Source organism: Tasmannia lanceolata, unplaced genomic scaffold (genome assembly GCF_043159265.1).
Source record: "Tasmannia lanceolata isolate RefF3 unplaced genomic scaffold, GAP_Taslan_0.1 ptg000006l, whole genome shotgun sequence".
Lineage (NCBI taxonomy): Eukaryota > Viridiplantae > Streptophyta > Magnoliopsida > Canellales > Winteraceae > Tasmannia > Tasmannia lanceolata.
In genome coordinates, this window is record NW_027518683.1 from 38,958,500 (window position 1) to 38,972,249 (window position 13,750).

Genomic DNA, 13,750 nt, shown 5'->3' on the forward strand with positions numbered 1-13,750 from the left:
GGACGCATCATATTCTGTCCGGCTTGGGCCGGGCAGTTTTTTGTCGTTTTGCGGACGCGTCATATTCTGTCCGGCTTGGGCCGGGCAGATGTTTGTGGTTTAGCAAATGCGTCATATGCTGGCCGGCTTGGGATGGACACATTTTTGTCGTTTAGCGAATGCGTCATATTCTAGCCGGCTTGGACCGGGCAGATGTTTGTCGTTTAGCGAACGCGTCATATTCTAGTTGGCTTGGGACGGAACCATTTTTGTCGTTTAGTGAACGCGTCATATTCTGTCCGGCTTGGGCCGGGCAGATGTTTGTCGTTTAGCGAACGCGTCATATTCTGGCCGGCTTGGGACGGACACATTTTTGTCGTTTAGCAAATGCGTCATATTCTGTCCGGCTTGGGCCGGGCAGATGTTTGTCGTTTAGCGAACGCGCCATATTCTGGCCGACTTGGGACGGACACATTTTTTGTCGTTTAGCGAATGCGTCATATTCTGTTCGGCTTGGGCCGGGCAGATGTTTGTCGTTTAGCGAACGCGTCATATTCTTTCCGCCTTGGGCCGGGCAGATATTTGTCGTTTAGCGAACGCATCATATTCTGGCCGGCTTGGGCGGGGCAGATGTTAACTCGTCATATTCTGGCCGGCAAGGCCAGGCAGATCTTTTAGACGGGTACAATCACTTAGAAGGTATCCCGTACTCAAGCACTTCATGGACAACCCTTAACCTCTTGGATTTTTTTTTTCACATTGTACGCGCGTAGTCTATACATTCGCGCATTTACTCATGCCCTTGCCTCGAAGTGTGTGCCCTTCATTAATGAGGGACACATGGCATCATCTGGTTCATGAATGCGAACCGCCTTCAGTTTCAAGGCTATAAAAGGAGGTTTTCACCTTTCACATTTCACGTTTTACTCTTGCCTTTTTCTTGCTCTGCCTTTTCTGCCTATTCGGCTCTGCTAGCCCGTGGTTGTGGTCGTCCGCAAGTTTTAAAAGCCTTTCTCGTCAGGCCGGTAATCTTCGTTTTAGCGCGTATCTAGTTGATTTCCCTTTCAGCGTTCTTTATATCCAATAGTGCTTCAAGTTCTGAGTCCGATTCTAGGTCCGGTTCTAGGTCCTCTTCAGGGGAGTCCAGATCTTCTAGTAGTTCGGGGTCTAGTTCGTCGGAGAGGACCCAAACTAATCCGACCAGGATTCCCTGCCCGTATATGGCAAGTCCTGATGTTAGCATAGAGGTCGTAGATAGTGGGGACGAGGTGATTTTGAATTTAAATACCACCCCGCCCCCAACGGATAGGTACTTCCAAGCAGAGGCGAGTGTAGATAGTGACGCCGCCGAGGCGCCCACCACATTCCTTCCGAGCCGGGCCGTCGAGGTCACTACTAGGGCTCGGATGGACGCCGATCCAAAATATAATATTCAGGCTCTTTACAAGGAGAATATCCTTGATGAGTCCAGACTAGGGGACATTAGAGATATGTATTGTATTCCTCAAAGGTTCAGGCTAGGTAAGGCGATCAACTAAAGAGGTGGTTGGAAAGATGGCAGGAGCGTGCTAATTTAACAGGGACCAAGAGGATGTTAGTTAAGAAGGATTCAAGAAAGGTTGATAGAGGAACTATGGATAGTTGGTTGGGTGAAAGGATAAGGTACCAAATGTTAGTTACCTTACCAATACGCCAAAAGCTCCAGAGCTGATAGAATGTGCTAGGGAAAGCCCTTTAAACCTGTCCCATACCAGGCTGGGTCCCACCCACTCCCATAACTAGGCAGGCCCCCACTCAAGACCGTAACATACCACTACACTTCCGAATCCGCCATCCTCAGCAGCCCACTCAGTGACAACTTTGCTCTGGCAGCTTTCACTCTGGCTTTCTTTTTTCTAACAGGTAGCCCTTTCCAGGTGGTCCTTTCCACAGGTTGTCCCTTCTGTGACTCGAACATGGGACGTGGTGGCTGCTCTGATACCAAATGTAAGGTACCTTACGAAAACACCAAAGTTCTAGAGCTGATGGAATGCCTTAGGAAAGACCATTTAAACATGTCCTGTATGAGGCTGGGTCCCACCCAATCCATACCTAGGCGGCCCCCCACTCAGAATTGTAACATTTCACCACTCTTCCACATCCGCCGTCCTAGGCAACGTTTTGTGACGACTTTCACCCTGACCTTTTCCATGTAGCCCTTTCGACAAGTCCCCCCTTCCGTTGCTCAAACACGAGACATGGTGGTTGCTCTGATGCCAAATGTTAGGTACCTTACCAATACAGGTCGCCTCTTCCGTGACACGAACATGGGACATGTTGGTTGCTCTGATACCAAATGTTACGTACCTTACCAATACGCTAAAAGCTCCAGAGCTGATGGAACGCATTAGGCAAGTCCCTTTAAACCTGTCCAATACCAGATTGGGTCCCACCTAGTCTCATACCTAGGGAGGCCCCAGTCAGGATTATAACAGAATTGATGGCCACGAGATGAGGGTGAAGTCAGTGGCTGTTGTGTGTTGATTTCCAAGTGCAACAGTAATTGTTGGTGTGATGGAGGGATTGACTATGGAAGAGAGAATACTTGCGATAGTCTTGGTTGTTTGTGAAGGGTCGGATGGAACATCGGATCTCGTGGTGGAAACTTGACGAAGCAGGAAGGGTGCTTGATGGTGATTTGCTGTTGGAAACCAATCAGCTGAAACTCAATGGGGGAAAGAAGAAGAAAAGAAATTATTTCTATGTTTTACTTCTACAATTCCAAGAGAAAAACGGAAGATAAAATGAATAAAGTTCCAAATAAAAATTCAAACTTTTATTTACAGAAGTCAACCCATTGAAAAATGTTACTAGCACTCTATTTATAAGGATTTCATTGGTCCATGAATCCTGCTAAAATAAGGAAAGAAAAAACTACTTTAAATTCGTCTAGCTCAATAGAAAGTTTCCTTGACATTCTTAAATACCTAAAATCTCTACCACTTTCCTAAAAGTTAGCAAAGTCTCATGTATCTCTAAAAACAAATTAAAAGTCTGAATAAAACTAAACATTGAATAATTCTACCCAATGGGAAAATTCTAAGTACACAAAAGAACTAAAGGAAATAATTTTGAATCCTTCCGAAACAAGGACCGTTGATTTCAGCTCGTCTAATAACTTGTTGATCTTGACTTGATTGGCCTTGAAAGAATATGATGTTGCATAATCTTGGTCTTGATCGTCGATACGTGTCTTCAATTTCATGAACTGACGGTCCAGAATGGCTTGATCATTGATTTGATGTGTTCGGCGTACGAACGGTGTAGATGCACCTACATCAAACTTGATGATCTTGACTTGATTGTCCTTAAAAGAACATGATCTTGCATAATCTTGGTCTCGATCGTCGATATGTGTCTTCAATTTCATGATCCGACGGTCCGGAATGGCTCGATCATGGATTTCATATGTTCGGCGTGCGAACGACGTAGATGCACCTACATCAAACATCAATCAAATAATCGCAACCGTTCAACCAGCAATGTCACACCTTTCTTCATTTACACTTATCTAGCTAACAGTTAAAGGCCGACTTACAACTTGCATATCCTACGACAGCCCATTACAAAGGTATTTAATAAGAGAATGCCATTATCAAACCAAGGGAGTGTGGAGATAATTTCCCTACTAGTAAGTACATGATTCGAATTCTTTTTTAGGGGAAATCTTTCAAAACCAATGTAAGAAGAACGTTATCATTTTCCAGCGCTCTGTTTCTTTTCAAATCCAAGCTACCATATGAACCCAAAAGCCCTAATTTCCTGCATACTAATGAAGAAAACCTCACATTTTTCTCCAAAATTCTAAATCCGATCAGTGGCCCTCTCTCAAGGATCTAAACAGCTGCATTTCTTCTTTGCAGTCCTCAGCCCTTCACAAAAACCTCTCCAGAGGAAAAGACATCCATTCATGGATGCTTATCATTGGATTTCTAAACTCCCCATCTTCCATCACCAGCTTAATCAACATGTACTCCAAATGCAATTTCCCGATTGATGCTCTTGTGATCTTCAATCAGACCACTAATCGGAATCTCTTCAATTGGAACAAAATATCTCTCGCTTTGTCACAAACAATCTCTCCAAAGACGCCATCGGTTTTTATCACAAACTGCGGCACGAAAATATTTACCCAGATAGATTCCAATTCCCTTGTGTGGTTAAAGCTTGATGCGATGGCTCCGAATTGGAACAAGGTAAGAAAATCCACGCTGATCTTATTAAGATCGGTTGTGAATACGTTGTTTTCGTTGCCAGCGCTTTGATAATTTTTATCAATTATTTTATTGGGGAGGCGAGATGGGTGTTCGACGAAATGTGTAAAGGAGATGTGGTGTTGTGGAATCCTACGTACGAAGCATGGCTTGAAAAGAAAGGTAATAATTTAGTTTTATGTATTCTGAATCTAATTTGATTGCCACGCCTAAAGTTACTTGGTGGGTTGATACTTGAGCATATGTTCATATTACAAATTCTATACAGGTCTACGTGCAAAGTCGGAAACTGAGCAAAGGACAGCAGACTATTAAAGTAGGGAACGTAATAAAGATTGATGTGAACGCAATAGGGACATTCGTCTCATTTTGGATACGATATTTAGCTTAGACTTAGTAGATACTCTTTATGTTCCGAGTATCACTAGAAATTTAATTTCTGTTGCAAGACTTGATTCCTTTAGTTTTGAATTAAAGTTTGGTAATAGAAAATTTTCTCTATTCCATGGTTCCCATATGGTGTGTTCTGTCGAGTGACTTTGGGTGGAACGGAAAAGGATTTGGGGTTATTTTCCACAGGGAAAGCAAATTTCGGGCATTATGTTGTTGCACTTTGGGAATCCATGCATCCTACGTGGATTCCATTTTATCCAACGTGTATGCTCAAAATCCATGCCTAAAATCCGTCAAAATGGAGACGAAAGCGCCAAAATCTCTTGGAGTCTACAATGTCGAGTTACGAAAATACAAAGTCTCTCTCTCTCTCTCTCTCTCTCTCTCTCTCTCTCTCTCTCTCTCTCCCATTTGATGCACCTTCATTGATGGCAGCAATCTCGCCCAAAGACGAGCATTTCATTTGTAGACCATTCGGGTTGGAGCTAGGAACATGTGAGAAGAGACTCTTAATGGCAGAAATTCCTTTTTTTTGCAGGCATTAATGGAGAAGATGAGATGATCCCTCAATGATGGAAATGTGTTTTCCTCGTTGCAGACATTGAGTTAGTAAGGCTATTCTATTAGACATGACCCTTTAGATGTCCTTAGACCTGAGCGGTCATATTGGTTTGTGGGCCCTGCCTAGATTCTAGGTCTATCTAACAGTGGTCCTATCTATGGTTTACCAGAGGTTAGTACTGGAGTCTTGGACAAACCCACGAGGCTAATACGGATACCCGGCATGGAATTCTCCGCCCCAACTACGGGGATATCATCTAAAGTTTCTGTCAGAACAGTAGGCCTATAAAATAGCTTGGCCAAGCGAATTTGGTAATTTTTTTATCAAAAGTTTTATTAGAGCACTTGTATGTTTTTGGTGGGCCCTAACTGCTTGACTGGAGCCATGAGTGGGCCCAAGGTGTAGTAGATGTCCACCCCCTGTAGAATTCAACTCAGTAGATGTGGGAATGAAGAAAGGGCTTGCACATATTAGATGTGATTAGGGGTATGATGATTGATGATCATCTTCAGGGTTACGTCTTGATGGAGGCCTTTGATCCAATGTGATTGTAGTTGTTAATTACGGAGCAAGATCGCAGTGGGGCCCATTATTGGGTTCTACATGATTGACCATCGGGTCCCTGCAATGATCCCACTCACAACTCGAATGACCCATTTATATCCTTTGGAAAAGGATACTGCATTTACTAGATTGCACGGTCGAACTAGTTTTGTCGCATTTGATGAAAGATTTACTTAGTTTCTTTGGTGTACACATACCATAGGACACATTTGGAATACCAAAGTAGTTAATTGTTAACTTAGGGGTATTTTGAGAATTATAGAAAATATGGATGGAGATTTTATGCCATTGGATGGGTGGAATTAAGTTTATTTAATTAGAGAATTAAATGACAAGTGTTTATTTAATTATAAAAGTCAAAGAGCTAACATACACAGTCTACTAAAACACACTAACCACTTGGCCAAATTGAGTGTGCAAATACTCATAAGAAACACCTTTAAAAGGGCTACAATTTCACAGTTTATGAAATTTTCAGACACTTCCATCTAATAGTATAAAAACGGGCTTCAAAATCGGTTACCAGCTTTATAGCGGAAATACACCTGCATCAACGTGGGGCCCACATTCAAAAAGCCCCTTTGGGAGCAAACCATGTTTTTCCAAGGTCGGAAAAATACCCAATGCTAGTTAGCAACCTCTATAGGTTCCTACTTTGTGTCGGTTTCCAATATCCTAGCTCTAGTTAACTAGTTTTCCTAATTTGAGTCAAATTGTTAGAGAAACTTTAAGAATTTTTAAAAGTTAGAAACCAACTCTATGTAAACCATCATAGAATGTTTTTGGAGGCTTAACAAGGATGGAAATTCGTGCTCCCTCCTTAGAAAAACATCCAAGACTATCCCTCTCTTCTCCTCTCAACTTTTCTCTGTCTTTCGTCTAGTTTTTGAATTCTACTTCAAATTGTTTTGAGAAAACCTAAAGCTCCATCAAAGAAAATTAAAATTCCCATCCGTGGTACTGATCTTGATAAGTACATCTCAAAATAAAGGTTGTTCAACTTCCCTTCGCGCAATTTGAAGGAATCTATCGGTTCAACTTGCGGGTCCACGACGATCGGATTGTTCGTGGGCGTTCGTGGAGTACATCAAGCAGAGGCTGTTATTGCGGACAAACATAAAAGGTAATTTTATATTTTTATTTTATTTAAATCACCATCAGATCTCTAGACCTTAGGATCCTGGGTTAACGAGCGAAATCGACAAGAAATTTTTTGTATAATGCGATTTATAGTTCTGCCGCGCATAGCAATTTCGCTTAGGGGTGAAAACATTTCTAACAGTATGGCATTAGATGGCGTTACCAGTAAATTTATAGTTACTAGATTCGTGTCGATCTTTTCCATATGAGGGGAATTGAGGAATGGGAGAATAACTCATGGGTTTGTAGTGAAAATTGGCTATGAATTAGATGTCATGGTCTCAAATTCTTTGATCGACATGTATGGGCAATGCGATACCATTGAAGATGCGAGAGAAATCCTCAAATTATGCCTGAGAGGGATATTTTTTCTTGGGATTCAATTCTTTGAATTCATGAACAGTCTAGCGATCATGACGGGACTCTGAGACTGTTTGATAGGATGCGGAGTGCCAGATTTTCGCCGGATTTTATCACGATTTCAACTGTTCTTCCAGCGTGTTCAAATATGGCTGCATTGATACATGGTAGAGAGATTCGTCGGTACATGTTTGTTAATGGATTGAGGAGAAATGATGTGTTTGTGGAGAATGCAATCATTGACATGTGTGCAAAATGTGGGGGTTTGATTGAAGCTTGCTTGGTTTTTGTCACACCCCCAAGCAACACACACAAGGAATAAGGACGCGACACCGCCGTACACCTGCTAGGAGAACCTTACAAATATACAAGGCTAACATAGCGATAACAAAACCATCTATATCATAACATCCACAAAGGTCAAGAAGTGCATAAATAATCCAAATAATCAAATGTTTAACTCTTGATCTCACTCTCCCCAATAAACCAATAATTAATAAAATAACATAGTCTCAATAGTGCCTAAACAATACTCACTGTCTAATAAAAAAACTAGAATAATCAACTAAAGCTGATAATCAAAGAGTCACACCTCCGCTCCCTTGTTCGTACCACGAGGGTCAAAATCTGAAAAGCCCAATACATAATAATGCACTACAAAAGTGGGGTCAAAGCATACTACAGAGAGGGAATCAATATGTAAACGAAGATGGTAAAATGCTACACATGAAATGGCTAGTACAAGTACAATAACTGAGAAGCAAAGTCCACAAGGCCGTATCTCAAAGTGTCACAACAAAGAGGGTCACAATAGGAGGAAGTCACAAAGTTCTAAGAGATCACTGAAAGCAATTAAATAGGTACGATACCACCCCAAGGCAATTGGCTTAATCCAAAAAGCAAGTTATTTTACCCGACTGCCCACAGGTCGAAACTAGTTTCTAAGTTCACATACTTGTCAACATGTGCAATGTATCGACCACTGACGGAACCCAAAAGCCAATGTAATGTCCTCATTAGTGTGGGCCCTTATAGTTTACAGAATACCTAAGCCTCCACAAAAGGTGTCCACATATGTTCACAATGTCCAAAAGATTTTCAAAGGTCCAAAGATAGTGATGCACATGGATGCCACAAAGATTTTTAGTATAGTTGGGTACACAGTGGTTAAAAAAATGTTCATATGTCTAAAAGAATCACAAAGGTTCCACAAGGGCACATATCCAATACAAGTATTATAAATTGTCAATGAATATAAGGTTCAATAGATTCCAATCAATAGAGAAATAAGCATGCAAGACCCAAGTCAAAATCTAAGGTCATCAAAGGTTTCATAAATCCAAGGAGGTTTGGGAGTTACAATAGAAAGGCACATCATTGAATGACAAATCGTATCACTAAAGTAGTACAAAATTACGTATCTCTATGCCGAAAAGATCTTTCATGATTCGCCTTAAGAGTCAAATACCTAACAGAAGCAGTACTTATTCATCAATTAAGGGCCTCAAGAAGTGGGCCAAACAAAGAATCCAAATTCCAAAATCTTCAAAAACTCTTCACAAAATTCGGCGGGTTCGGGCACCGACCAAGATATTCGGGCGTCCGTACACCTCCTTCGGAAGTCACTTCACGCGTCTCTAAGAACTTCCGGAGGGAATACACACTCTCGGGTTCTCGGGTCACATGAGTTGGGCGCCCGAGTCAGACGTCCGAACCATCCTTCAGGCACCCGAAGACTCTCATTGGACATCCGAAGTCACGGGGCTAGGTTTCTCACCCGAGGCCTTGAGTTCCAGATTTTTACCTGATTTCTACAAAACTTCAGAAATTCGTAACTTTTTCGTTTGAACTCCAAATCGCGCGTGGTGGGATTCGATGGACTCCTTGTATTGAGGGGAATCCATCAAACTCAATTAATGCTCCGAAACTAAATAAGTATTTATTGTAAAATAACCTAAACTTTTAGGTCAAAACCCCTAAAATCTTAATTTCTAAAGCCACAACAATCTAATTTTCTGTGCGCTGGGGATCAGAGAACAATACAACCCTAAAGAATCTAAGATCAATCAGAGAAATTTTACTCAAACACATATCGATCATTAAATCTCATTCTTTGATTACACTAATCCTTGTTTTAGGGTTTCTGTGATCATAAAATCATTCAAGAAAATAGTTCTTACCTTGATCTATGTTTTCCAATTCCAAGTCGCGATCTTCTCTTCCTTTCTCATGCAAATCTCCACTTGGGGCTGAGCAAAACATATTTAGGGTTTGATTAAACTCCTCAAAACTCCAAAAGTTATATTTGCAGGCTTTCTTTAAGAAGCCCTAATCAAGTAAACCACTCATAAGACAAAAATGCCCCTCCCTTAAAGAGGGGGACACATTTTACATAAGGGGGATGTTGCATCTTGGAACATCATGATCATGGGTATGGCCTACATGGGCATGGAGATGAGGCATTGGATTTGTTCTATCACATGTGTGGCACCACACATGTGAAGCCCAACGAGGTCACCTTTGTCGAGGTTTTACCTGTGTGTAGCCAGTAGCCACGCAGGCGTCGTGGGCTTGCATCCGAGATTCTCGGATCCATGGAATGGTCCCACGGGCTGGTCCCCCAGTCGAGCACTACGCTTGTGGGGTCGACATGTTCGGCCGAGCAGGGTGGCTCAAAGAGGCCTATCAATTGGCACTCAACGTGCCAATTGAGCCCAACCCTGTGGTTTGGAGGGCTTCCTAGCCACCTGTCAGCTCCACGGGGCTTGGATTGAGCTGAGGTTGCGGCGTGCCAGCTCTTTGTGCATGACTCGGAGCATTGTGGGTCCTATGTGTTGCTCTCTAATGTCTCTGGAGTCGTTGGGCGGTTTGAAGATGTATCGGTGGTTAGGCGAATGATGATGTGGCGCAATGTGAGGAAGTCTCCTGGATGTAGTTGGATCGAGCTAAACATGGGTGCCCATTTTTTTGTTAGGCAATCGGACCCACCCTCAATGTGATCGGATCTATGCTGAATTGGATTTGTTGATCGGACGGCTATGTGAGTATGGATATGCGCCAACTGTGTCACTCACATATTGTGTCATACAGAGCAAGAGTTTTGAAAAACCCGACTGGGTAGGGGTGCAACTTGGGTCGTGCTCAACCCGAACCCGATGGGTTCAACCTGATTTTGGCTCGGGCTGGGTTGGCATTTTCTCAGGTTGGGTTGGGAAAAGCCAACCCGATTTAATTTCGGGTTGGGTTAGGGTTGAGGCCTTGGCAACCCGACCCGACCCAAACCCGACCTCCCTCTAGGATTATGCTTTTTTTCTCCTTGTATTTTTCTATTTGGCCCGAGATGAACCTAACTCAACCCGAACCCAACCCGACCCAACCCAACCCGATTTGGAGGCGGGTTGGGTTAGGGTTGACCATCCTCAACCCAAAGCTCGGGTTGGATTGAGTTAGGGTTGAGAGAATGCTATCTCAGGTTGGATTAGGGTTGGCCTCAACCCGACCCAACCCGACCCGAGTTGCACCCCTACAACCAGGTGTGGCTCTTTGGCTTAAAGTCATGGGTATGCTCCCGATTGACGAGAGTTCAAATCCCCCGGGCTTAGCCGATGCACGTGGTTTAGCAGTTCCGGCCTTAAAAAAAGGGGTGGGGATACCCTATGTCATCCAAAAAAAAAAGAGTTTTGAAATTTGGAGCTTCCATTTGGCAATGATTGAGTATGTTTGTTTATTTTGCCCATAAAAAAAGTTCAGCTTGCAATTGGGATCGTTTATCTAGTGGGCCTCACCTTGGATAATCCAGATGAATTTTATTTGTTTGGCTGATTTTGACCCGGCCTTAAACCTTGCAACTCGGCCAGTTTCAGCCCGGATGACTCATTTTAATCACAAATAAGGCCATTTTTCACTAAATATATGAGACTACACATACCACATTTGCCCTAAGGTTGAAGTTCCAATCCTGTAGCATGTATATATTCTTAAAAGGTGAAAATGATATCGAACTCTCTTTGTTTATTAATGGTGTTCTCTTTATTTTATACTTTCACAGTTGATGGGGGTGAAAACCAGCGCCCAATTGGAGACAAACACGGGGCATGCACGGACCCAAACGCACCAGGGGTAGATGGTTGATTTCGTTGTTCATGTGGAAACCATATAACTCTAAATCCTAAAGCTGGATCTTCAAATCACAGCCGCCACAGGATGATCTTGGAAACCGAATTTTCAGAAAAGTCTCCCAATCAAGAAAGAATCCCAAGAGGAAACTTTCCCACCTCACCCAAGACTCTCACTCTATAAAAGGGGGAACAAATGCTCAAAAGTACAGATTGTGAAACCATTCCTTTGCTTGCCAAGCTCTCTGAGTGCTCAGCCCTCGTATGAATGGTTTTCTGATGATTTCTTGCATGTAGGTTGCGGATCTTCGCCCCGGGAGCCGTCTGACCCTCAATCCAGATTCCAGCAGCAATAACAATCAACTACAATTCTCAAAAACTGTCAACAGACAACTAAATGAGTGAGTGCAGATATTGATTCCCTGTTTAAACTGTAAAACTCTCTTATGTTCTGTCCATGCAATTTTTTTTGCCTTTATTATTTATGTTTTAATTTACCTGTTTATATTTCGTAATTATTATGATCTAGAATAAAAGTATATGCTACCTTCTTGCATCTTTTCTTATTTTTATTTATATATTTTATTTTGGCTAATGAGACAAACGCACCTGGTCCTCTATTATTTAATGAGCCATCAAAAGATATTATGATTCTCGGTATCAAAACAATGAAGTGCAAATATCAGATATCAGCACAACCATGTTTTGATATATTCGCTAACATATCTTGTCTTTTAGTATTTGAAGTTGTCCAAAAGTTATTACAGTTCCGTAGAAACTCTCACAAGCCAGTAAAAAAGAAAAGACAAGCTGGAACCACACACATAACAAAAAGTGGGCGTGCTGATATCGTTTCCCTTTATTTCACGATTCTAGTTGTTTTAGCACGATTCTAGTTGTCGTTTCCCTTTATTTCACGATTCTAGTTGTTTTAGTTCACATATTATTTATGGACATATGTGCCATATAAAGGGCGTTTGGTCTAGTGGTATGATTCTTGCTTTGGGTGCAAGAGGTCGCGAGTTCGATTCTCGCAACGCCCCTATCATTTTTAATTTAATGTTATCTTGTTATCTTATATTTTAGTCATTAATCAATGAGGAAATTTCAAATAGGTTCTCAAGTCTTTTAGACAGTAGAGTAATGATAGACTGGAGCGCCCTAGCAAAAGCCAAACATGGGCACCCCCATTGGTACTTGGCATTAATACACTTAGTCATTATTCAATGATAAAATTTCAAATAAAATCGGTCTTAGTATCTTAGACACTAGAGGAATGATAGACTGAAGGAGTGAAGGGCGCCCTTGCAAAAGCCAATTACATGGGCGTCCCCATTGGTCCTTGCACCAATGCACATTGTTGTCGAAGAGGGCGCCCTTCAGTCTATCATTCCTTTGGACACTAATATAAGTGGTAGGGTGTGTCATTATCAATAGAAAGAGAAAGAGCATCATTCCCAAAATTCAACCTTTTTTTGTGGTTCTGGGATAATGTGAGACATATTAGCAGACAAAGAAGGAGCTTAGCTGACATGGCACCCAAATGCCAAGAAAATTCCTATGCCATCCTGGCTTTTGTGCAACAAAACACGATTGGGTCTAAAGTCCTTTAACATGAGATGAGAATGTCTATACATACTATTGCAAGAATTATGGAGTGCAACTTTAGTAAATCCAAAGTGTTAGCCCCCAATTGGCCCATTACATAGTCAAGATAGATAATTCACAAGGAAAAGTAATTCAGGAGGAAAAGTTTCAGCTCACTAATCGGTGGCGATTGCATCAGTTGTTCGGCTTCTTACACGATCAAGGTATGCAAATAATTTTGGAAATCTCTCGTCCTCAGGGATTGATTAACCACGTGCGTAAACTGGTCATTTCACAATAAAAAATCATAACCATTGATAAGAGGAGAATCCATGGCTAGTAATTGCTACAGCTGATTAGGGTAGATGTACTTGTGTAAGCACAATTGTTCAATCCTTGACAATCTTCTATCTTGTTTTGATGATTCCAAACATAAGTGATTTTATGTACTAATTATGTTTGTTGTGTAAGTTGAAAATTCATCTAGGTTCAAAGTCAGGGAAACTTGGATAATGGCTAGGAGTTAGATTGAAGCTCAAGTCAAGTGAAAATCCATGAAGGAGAAAGAGGCTTCAAGATGCAATGTGAAGAAGAAGATTATGAGTCAAGCCTTAGATTTAAATTAGAATGTAAAAGTCTAATGCCCATCTTAGATTTCATTAGAGGCATCAAAGGTGGTTAAAAAGTACCTAAGAAAGTTAAATTAACAAGGGAAAACAAGTAAACCAAAGACCAAGTGCCAAAGAGTGCTTAAAATGAAAAAGAACATAATTTACACTTGCTTGGTTGTCCAATGG

The 13,750-nt window shown here is 41.7% G+C and overlaps 1 non-coding gene and 1 pseudogene across 1 annotated transcript; both read left to right on the forward strand.

Annotated features, from left to right (window-relative positions):
• Positions 1 to 1,199: 1,199 nt before the first annotated feature.
• Positions 1,200 to 11,771, forward strand: LOC143878979 (pentatricopeptide repeat-containing protein At3g14730-like; annotated as a pseudogene).
• A 566-nt stretch (positions 11,772 to 12,337) lies between these two features.
• On the forward strand, positions 12,338 to 12,409 carry TRNAP-UGG (transfer RNA proline (anticodon UGG)). Its single transcript has one exon. It is a non-coding gene; the product is annotated as a tRNA-Pro (tRNA).
• The last annotated feature ends 1,341 nt before the right edge of the window (positions 12,410 to 13,750 follow it).